A 9458-nucleotide genomic window follows, 5' to 3' on the forward strand; every position below is an offset into this window, starting at 1 on the left:
ACTGTGGAAAGGGCGGCTGAATTAGTCGATGAGTACGCAACGCGTAGCGAACTGAACGCCGAGGACGGAAACTGGGACGGTCGAAATGGACCGCGGAAGCCATTTCCGTTCAAAAAGGGTTCGCAGAATATACGAACGGAGCTTGTAGACGTGGAGGAAAAGCCCTCAGAAAAGAGCGAGCAGAAATCAAACGGGGAAACCGTACAAAAAGAGCAGAAAAGAAAGTTCGAATCTTTTAGACCGATCCGCTGCTATAAGTGCCACAAACTCGGACATATCGCTGTGAACTGGCGGAAGCCTAGCGTAGTTTTCTCCTGCATGGATGAAAAAGACGAAAATATGGGACATTTAAGCCAATATCTTCACGACCGGCAAGTTAATGGGAAACCTTGCCGGGTGCTGCGAGAAAGTGCCGCCACTATGAACATTGTCCATCCGCCTTACGTGACGGTAGATGGCTTCACTGGAGAAGTAGCATGGATCAAACAGGCTGTAGAAGAATACAGCGTGTGTCTGCCCATGGCCAAAGTCAAAATCAGTGGACCGTTCGGGGAGCTCGTGAGCGAGGCTGCATTTTCCAAATATTTGTCGCTGCAGTACCCTCACATTTTTTCGAATCGGTCAGATCAGTTACTGCGTGACAAAGGGCTTCAACTGGGAGAGGGCGCAGTACAGGCGTTGACGCGATTCCAAGCTCGTAAAATCGCGTCGCTTTCGACTGAAAGTGCAAAAGCTGCTCCAGCGAAAGTAGCAAAAGAGGTAGCTTCACTAACCGAATCCGAGCTAGGCTCGAGGGACGAAAAAACGATTGAGGAAAGCCTGCCAGCTGACCAGATCAATGAGAGCGTATCAGTAGGGTGTCGAAGTTCATGCCTGCAGGAAGAGCCAGCTGACGCACTCGTAAGCGAGACAGGGTCGTTCCTAGCACCGGCTTCAAAGAACTTTGATCAGCTCTTACGTGTGGACACAGAGTCGTTGGCAGCCGAGCAAAAGAATGATGACAGCTTAGCTAAATCGCATTACACAGCTAAAGAAGGCATTGCTAAACGCAACGTGACGATGCAAGAGAGAGGAGGATTGTTGTATCAGCACTACAGATACTGAAAGGGCAGGATTCTAGATCATTTAGTCGTACCTACTAAGTACAGGGAGGACCTTTTGAGTCTCTGTCATGGAAATGGGTGGTCTGGCTACCTGGGTACAAACAAGTCGAAGGAAAGATTGCTTATGGAATACTACTGGCCCGGCTGTTTCAAAGACGTAGAAAACTTTGTAAGATCATGCGACGCCTGCCAGCGCTCGGGTAAATGAAATGAAATGAAAGTTTATTTCTATCTTGTAAGGTACAGATGGGGGGTGGCGGAAAAAAAGCTGTCCATTGGACAGCTTGACAAGTCCACCATCCGTCTTTTGGGCAGAGGCAGCATCACACTCTTTCATCCATTCCAAACATACACATGTATACCGTACATACATAAATACACATTGAAACGAACTGAATTGTAATAATGTAGGGGTGTGGGTAATGTATACCTCAGGCACTGTTTCCCATAGTTTGACCATGGTGTCGGTACTGTTCAGTCTTCGAAGTGTCGTGATATAATTTGGTGCTCTAGTTTGCAATTGGGCGAGTTTATGCAGATTAAAAATATTCTTATAAACTTTCGCCTTATAGACGTGACTTAATCGACATTTGTACAGATTATACACTGGAATTACACCGGTGTTCGTGAAGAAAGTTATTGTCGATGCAGTGTAGGGAGCATTATATGTATGTCGGAGATATTTTTTCTGTAGTAAGGGAATATGCTCTAGATTGTTGGATGTCGTGTTTCCCCACACTAACTGACAATAGTTCCAAGTGTAAAAAAAAAAGGAATTATATAGCAAGTTTGATGCGCGTAGAAAGAATACACCTTAAGCGGCCTATTACACCTGTTATTTGGCCCAATTTGATTACAACATTTTTGACATGATTATCCCAAGAGAGGTTCGCGGAAAAGATGACACCCAGACATTTGAAATTCTCGACTATTTCAATACTTCGCGAGTTTAACTTAATATCTTGATGCGGAGGTATATGTTTGTTTTTCGGCTTAAATATAACTACTTTCGTTTTGCACTCATTAACCTTCATTACGTTTACCTTCATTTACTTTCATTAAACCAGGAAAACCTGGAAAGCTCCACTAAAGGTAGTGCCCTTAAATTCAGAATCTTTCAGACGACTTGTGATAGACACGGTAGGGCCTCTACTGAAGACAAAGTCGGTTTACAAGTACTTATTGTCAGGACTGGGGGCTCAATCCCATCGTCCGTGGTCCTTTGCAAAGATTGGAGTACGGCATGAATTCGGAGGTAGCTGGCCCATGCCGTCGTCCAACTTATTTACGCTGAGATCGTTGATGAAGTGAAGAACTGCTTCTCATCGAGAACGAGGAAAAGGGGTTTATTTACAGAAATTAACTCAGTCTAACATGACTGCTTGAGAAAAAGAGTATCAGTCCAACATGACTGCATGAGAGAAGTGACTCAGTCTAACATGACTGCTCAAGAGAAGTGTCCTCAGCATTCGCACAACCACAGTTTTTATACAGTCGATCCGCCGGTCCTACGACGCGGTGACTGTTCGTTTACTCATCACCAACGCGCCGCTGCTCTGCAGAACAGTTTACGTACACAAAGGCAACCGCGCTCTGATGCCCGACGACGGCGTTGGCGGGTGCCGTTCCGGGAACTATCGTTGCCGATCGAGGGTCGCTCGTTGTTCCGTGCCACTCCGAACCGTGAGAAGCACAAAAATACGTCGTCCCCACGGCGGCTTGTCCATGCGTGTCAAATCAGCTCCGCGTTGGGGAACTCCGGAATCATTGTTCACGCACCGAACTAGTTCCGTCACAATGTCGAAGGGGCTGGAGGAAGGCGGCGGATTCCAGCGCAAAGGCCGCTTCTTTGAACGCCTCCCAGCTGCAGCGACGGAGAGGGAGAGGTGCGCGTCGTGTCGCCCTGTCGTAACTGTGTGGCAATCTTGTTTCGCAGCACGCCATTCTTGACATTATTTACCATGCTGTGTCCGGCTACTAAGTTTCCGGAAGCAATCCCTCTGAAAGAGTTTAGCTCCGCCGAAGTAGTAGACGCGCTTTTGGCAGTATTCGCACGAGTTGGGTTTCCAGCCGAAATTCAGGCGGATCAAGGGTGAGTATTCACCAGCTCACTAACTTCCACATTCTTACAAAAGTCCGGGGTAAAGTTGATACACAGTTGTGTCTATCACCCTCAAATAGTGTAGAGAAGTGGCATTCAGTGCTTAAGCGAGTTGGACGGGCGCACTGTTACAAGCACAAGGAGCACTGGGAGAATCGTCTTCCGGCCACTATGTTTGCTTTGCGAATGGTTCCTCATGAGGCTACAGGGTTTTCGCCAGCAGAACTAGTGTATGGGAGGACACTCCGTTCTCCACTGAGAATGTTAAGAGAGATGTTGTAGGGAAGAGGAGAGAGTCCAACAGTGTTAGAATACGTGCTACAGCTACTCGACCTACTAAGTGCAACCCAACAACTACTCGAAAAGAAAATGGGAGTAGCTCAAAAGAACGCCAAGTTCTATTCCAACAAGAATGCCAGGCTTCGTACGTTCAACGCCGGAGATCGGGTAATGATCCTCAGACCTTCAAGAAAGAACAAGCTTGAAGTTCACTGGGACGGACCCGTTAAAGTGTTGCACAAACTTTCATATACTGACTATGCTCTGAAAATGCCCGGTCACAGGAAGGATGTGAGGATATATCACTTCAATTTGATGAAGCCGTATGTAGAGCGGAGAGGAGCCGTTAACTTTACCATCAAGGAGCAGGGCTACACTAGTACCGAGTTTAATGAGTATAAGGCGGCCTCCAACACTGAAATTAGTCTGGAAGAAGTGGTAAAACATTCAGTAAGCTCGCACGCTCTTAGACACGAGCAGCTAGATGAGCTAAGAGGGCTGCTAGGGGAATATCTCGACAGGTTCAGCGATCGGCCAGGTAGAACCGAACTAATAACGCATGAAATAGAGCTGACATCAACCGAACCCGTAAGATCAAAGCCTTGCAGGGTGTCTCCATGGCAGAGAGAAATTATGGAGGCAAAGATACAGCGCATGCTGGAGTTGGGAGTTATTGAGCTCGCTAAGAGTGACTACACGTCACCGCTAATACTGGTAGAAACCCCTAACAAAGACCCTCGTCCGTGTGTTGACTACAGGAAGTTAAATGCCATCACTAGGGAGCAGCTGTACCCGATACCCAACATTGAGGAACGAATTGAAAGAGTTAGCGCTGCTAAATACATTTCAACTGTAGATTTCGTGCTGGGGTACTGGCAAGTTCCCCTTTCAGAAAGTGCCAGCCGCTATGCCGCATTCACCTCACCTATAGGCACTTTTCGCCTTCTCGCACTCAGCTTCGGGCTGAAGGACGCGCCTTTTAGCTTCTCTAATTTAATGGATATTGTCCTAAAAGACTTGCAGGAGTTCGCGTTGCCATATCTTGGTGATTTAGCAACTTTTTCGGACAGCTGGGAACAACACGTATCGCACCTCAAACAGGTGTTCTCACGGTTTAGGGAAGCCGGCTTAAGGATGAAAGCGGAAAAGTGTAGATTTGGGTCTTCGCAGGTTACTTATCTGGGCCATGTTGTTGGCCAGGGCATGAGACGGCCGGTCGTGCTGAAAACAGCTACGATTGGTGAATTTTCACAGCCGCGCACGAGAACAAACATTCTTTCATTTTTGGGACTTGTAGGGTACTTTCAACTGTACATTCCGAATTACTCGCAAATAGCAAGTTCTTTAAAGGGCGCCCTACGGAAGGGAGCACCGAGTAACGTACACTGGGATAAGGACAAAGAGAACGCTTTCCGAGGTTTGAAAATGCTATTGGTTTCTCGTCCTGTGCTTCGCGTGGCAGACCACACAAAGGAATTCATAGTTCAGTGTGACGCAAGCGACATGGGTATGGGCGTGGTACTAAGTCAGGTCGGCGACGATAACGAGGAGCATCCTATCCTCTATGCCAGCCGTAAACTATATGTAAGAGAGGAAGCCTACAGCGCTTCAGAGAACGAATGTGCTTGTTTGCTTTGGGCAGCCCAGAAGTTGTCGCGTTACTTGTACGGAGCGAGGTTCATCTTCGAGAACGATGACTGTCCTCTGACGTGGCTCAATCAAATATCACACAAGAATGGCCCCTTTCTCCGATGGAGCCTCACTCTCCAAGAGTACCACTTCTCCGTTAGATATAAGAAGGGATAGTTGCATAGCAATGCGGATGGTTTGAGCAGGCTAATTTGAATTCTGCGTTTAGGGATCCCGCCTAAATTTTGGGGTTGGTATTGTTAATTTTGTTAAGCCAAGAAGATCCCCTCTCATTTACCAGGATTCCTTGCATGATTGCTCAATTTGTCAGCACGAAATTCCTTCAAAAATTGGCATAGCGAAATGCAGCATTTGTTGTTCCTGCACTTATGTTTTCCTTGAAGCCTAGCGGGTCTAAAGTAAAATCCAGGATACGTCATCTCGGCGCAGAGCCGTGTTGTGGGGTTCGCTTTGCAGTTACCTGTCCTTGTTGGAGGTTTTGGTGTGGTGTCATCATTTCACAGCCTTCCGTTGCAAGCCAAGGCATCCCACCGTGGCCACCAGCCATTCGTTTCCTTCCCCGTGGTTATCAGCATTGGCCCGTCGAGATTTTCCGGGCCATGGAGGAGCTGTTACGTTCGACCTGCGGGGGCTGGCGATCTTCGGGGAAGCGACCGTTGATACTTGCCCGGCCCGCTGCGGCGACTCGCTTTGTAAGGACGGCAATGCGCCGCGTCCCCAACCGAACGGCGCGGGGATGTCTAGACGCAGTCGGCAGGCCAAGTATTGTTAGTGGATTCGCAGTCACCGTCACGGTTTGTTTGGAGCGGGGGAACTCCTGGAAGATGTTTTGTGGCGCCCTCTCACGGCCCTTAGAAGTCTTCAGTCAATAGACAGACCCAGCGGCCACTGTCTGCGGGTTGACTTTGGGATCAAGAGGTGCCTGCTCGGGCCAGGTGCCGTGTTTGCGAGAACCCTCTCACCTCGGTGGGGTCAGTGAAACCTGTGCGGAAGTGTGTGTGTAAACCCTCCCTCCCCCCCACCCGCAAAGGCTAGGATGATTTTGGACGCTCCGAACTGGTCGAAGGTTGAACAGTCGTTTTCCCTCACCTAGGGATCTAGGGAGGACAGAGTGTATTTAAGCAGCCGTTGTCGGCTGTTCAGTGTGCATTCTCTCATCAGTCATGCTAGACTGATGAACTGTAACGTTCTCATGTAGATACCGCAAATCCCATATTCCTCGTTCTCGATGAGAACAAGTCCTTCCCTTCAACAATGTCCTCAGCGTGGATGAGTTGGATGACGGCATGGGCCAGCTACCATATATTTCATGCCCCACCGCAACCGTTACAGCACCACTGGCCTCCTTAAAACCCTTGGGTTCAGCGAGAGCAGGGGGAAAGTAAAGATGTCCGCAATAGGGATCAGTAAGAGGCGATTGGAGGATTGGTGGAAAAAAAGTAGGGACATGACAAAAAACGGAGACGTACCAAAGGACAGTTCGCAATAGGGAGTCAGAAAATTTAATTGTGTGAGTTCGTAGTGTTTTTTTTTCTTTTTCTTTTTCCTTCGAGGTAGGACATTAAGCAGTATAATAGCAAGAGATTGGTGGCGCAACCCACCTCAGAGGGGATGCTCATAAAGGGGACGCTTATAATATCCATCCATCCATCCATCCATCCATCCATCCATCCATCCATCCATCCATCCATCCGTCCGTCCGTCCGTCCGTCCGTCCGTCCGTCCGTCCGTCCGTCCACCCACCCATCCGTCCGTCCGTCCGTCCGTCCGTCCGTCCGTCCGTCCGTCCGTCCGTCCGTCCGTCCGTCCGTCCGTCCGTCCATCCATCCATCCATCCATCCATCCATCCATCCATCCATCCATCCATCCATCCATCCATCCATCCATCCATCCATCCATCCATCCACGTTCTTCCTGACGCAGTCACTGGCACGCTGCTGCGAGCAAACTTCGAGTGAGTTGATCGCGTTAATCGTTTCGTCTCGTGCGGAGGATTCTCTGCGACCGGCGCGACCGCAGAGGCGCTGCAGGCGTCGCCGTAAAATTGAGAACGGACACCATCGGTGAGTACGGCGACAAATTTCGCGTTAGGACTCAACAGTGCAGTGCGCTTCTGGGTTCATATTTGTTTGTCTGGCCTCACGCCTGAGAGAGAGAAGAGGAAAGGCAGGGAGATTAACCAGATGTCAGTCTCTGGTTTGCTACCCTACACTGGGGTTGGGAAATAGGGGTTAGAAAGAGGACAGATAGGAAAGGGTAAAAAAAAGCTCCGTGACCTATACCTGAAACATATTTGAACCATGCGGTGCAGCAGCGGCCGTTCACGGCCGGATGCCATCTACGCGGATACGGGGCTTGGGGAGGTTAGGTAGAACATGGCGTCCGACGTAGGTAGTTTTCCCTACTGGCGAAGGAGCAGGAAATCTAGGGACTTTGGTCCGGCCGCACTCGACCTCATTCCCGTGTAGCCTGTGCTTAAGGGCTGCGCTCTAAAAGGCGCCCACGCCGCTTCGCCGACGGTCGCAGACAACCTTTCAAAGCGGTGCGCGGGCTGGGGATAATTCTGCGCATGGTCCCCACATTTCTCTCTCGCAACCACTGCTCCTCGCGCATGCGCAGAAAGAGCGGAGAAATCCAATTATGATGTGCTCGTCCGGTTCCACTGATGGCCGACGACGGGTTCGCTTTGAAAATGAATGAAAAATTCGTGACGTTTTCAAAATTTGCGGCACCGACCCGCTGTCTCTGACGGCCGCTGACGCAACCATAATTCTGACCAATCGTGTGAGGGCAAGGGAACCGGTTCGCTATCGGAACCGTCATAAGATTCCGCCCCAGGAATCCTTCGGCGGAAAAGTCTAAAACGTTCGTTCCTGAGGTAAAATGTTTGGGCCCGCCACATTAGAAGAAACTGTGAACTTCCCAGTTCAGCACTTTTGTGGCAGTCGTGTAGATGGCGCTAGGTGAAAATTTTGCATGTAAGTTCAAAAATAGTATAAATTTCTTCCTTTCTTTGCAGTTTGCGACTGTGATTACAGCATATTACAAACATAAATGACCGTAGCTGCTAATGTTTGAGATACGAGTCCTTAGGTTATGGTACGGTCTGAAGATTGCGTCGACTTTATCGGTGTTACCAGCGGAAAAAAAATATAGTAAAATTCGCGCGTCCCGGACAGCGTTTCTTTTTGCTTTATTGGAAAAGTATGCGTTGCGATTTTGAATTCAGGCTTCTGATTGTCTTATCCAAAACCGCAGCTTCATAGCTTTAGTACCTTCTCGCAAAAATGAGCAAATATAGGACCAGAATTCTTAATATTGCTGAATTTCGGTCGCATTATTAGAAAAACTAATAAAGGTACATGAACGAAATTTTGCGTCCTAAATGGAAATTCCTTGAAATCTAATTTACCCAAAATTTAGCTTCCTTGAGCGTGTAGTTGCCGGGCTGTTTACAACGGAAGTTGCGATATTTGACAATCTTCAAAAGCAAACTATCCACAAAGTAAAAATTCAACACTATTTTGCTGCGTCTAGGAAATAGATAAATATGTCCTAAAGCTACAGAGCAAGTAGTTTCTTCTAAATATCGCCAGAACTGAGACACAGTCCGCAAAAACAATGTATATCGTGCTTGTTCTTGAACATTTATTTCTAAATCACGTTAATCAATTTCTTTATGTTAAAACTGGCTGTGGCTTAGCTAAGGTTAAGCCCAGGATGAGAAGCATACTAGCCTTTATTTTAACGCGAGAGCGTGAAGGAGCTCGTGTCGCAGAAAAGCCGGTGTCGTCGGCGTCGGCTCAGGCGTGCGGCGCTTGCTCAGGCGCACGTTTCGTTGTCGCGTCGAACGCTGCGTTGCTCGACGCTCACCGCGTCCGATGCGCGGCGCGTAGTCGCTGTGCCGTAGCAAAGCCACCTAGAAACAGTCTCTGTAGCACGCCGCAACCTTCGCTTCTCATTCCAACGAGAAGCTCTTTCTCCAGGAGGCATCTCACCTCGGGAGTGTCTAGCAGAGGCAAGCGCAGCTGCTTATATACCGCCGCGACGCCGCGAGCGACGGCGCGAGTTGGAGCCCCGTTTCTGAGGGAACTCCGTGTGAGTGTGCCCTCAGACCCAGACCCACTTCCAGCGGGTCTTCCCAGGTCGGGGCAGGTGCTGCTGCATAGGCTCCGTTCCGGCTTCGTCCTCACACCGGATGTGCTGCAGCGGTGGCGACAGTACCGGCCACGCCGGGAAAGACGCCCTCCATCTCCGTCTCCCAACTCCCTTCCATCGCAGGAACCCGGCCATCCCACAGCCTCCGCGGACCACGAAGCGCTCCA

General features: G+C 49.2%; 1 pseudogene; it reads left to right on the forward strand.

Moving 5' to 3' along the window:
- The first annotated feature begins 420 nt into the window (after positions 1-420).
- Positions 421-1311, forward strand: LOC135904044 (uncharacterized; annotated as a pseudogene).
- The last annotated feature ends 8147 nt before the right edge of the window (positions 1312-9458 follow it).

Source organism: Dermacentor albipictus, chromosome 5 (assembly GCF_038994185.2).
Source record: "Dermacentor albipictus isolate Rhodes 1998 colony chromosome 5, USDA_Dalb.pri_finalv2, whole genome shotgun sequence".
Classification (NCBI taxonomy): Eukaryota; Metazoa; Arthropoda; class Arachnida; order Ixodida; family Ixodidae; genus Dermacentor; species Dermacentor albipictus.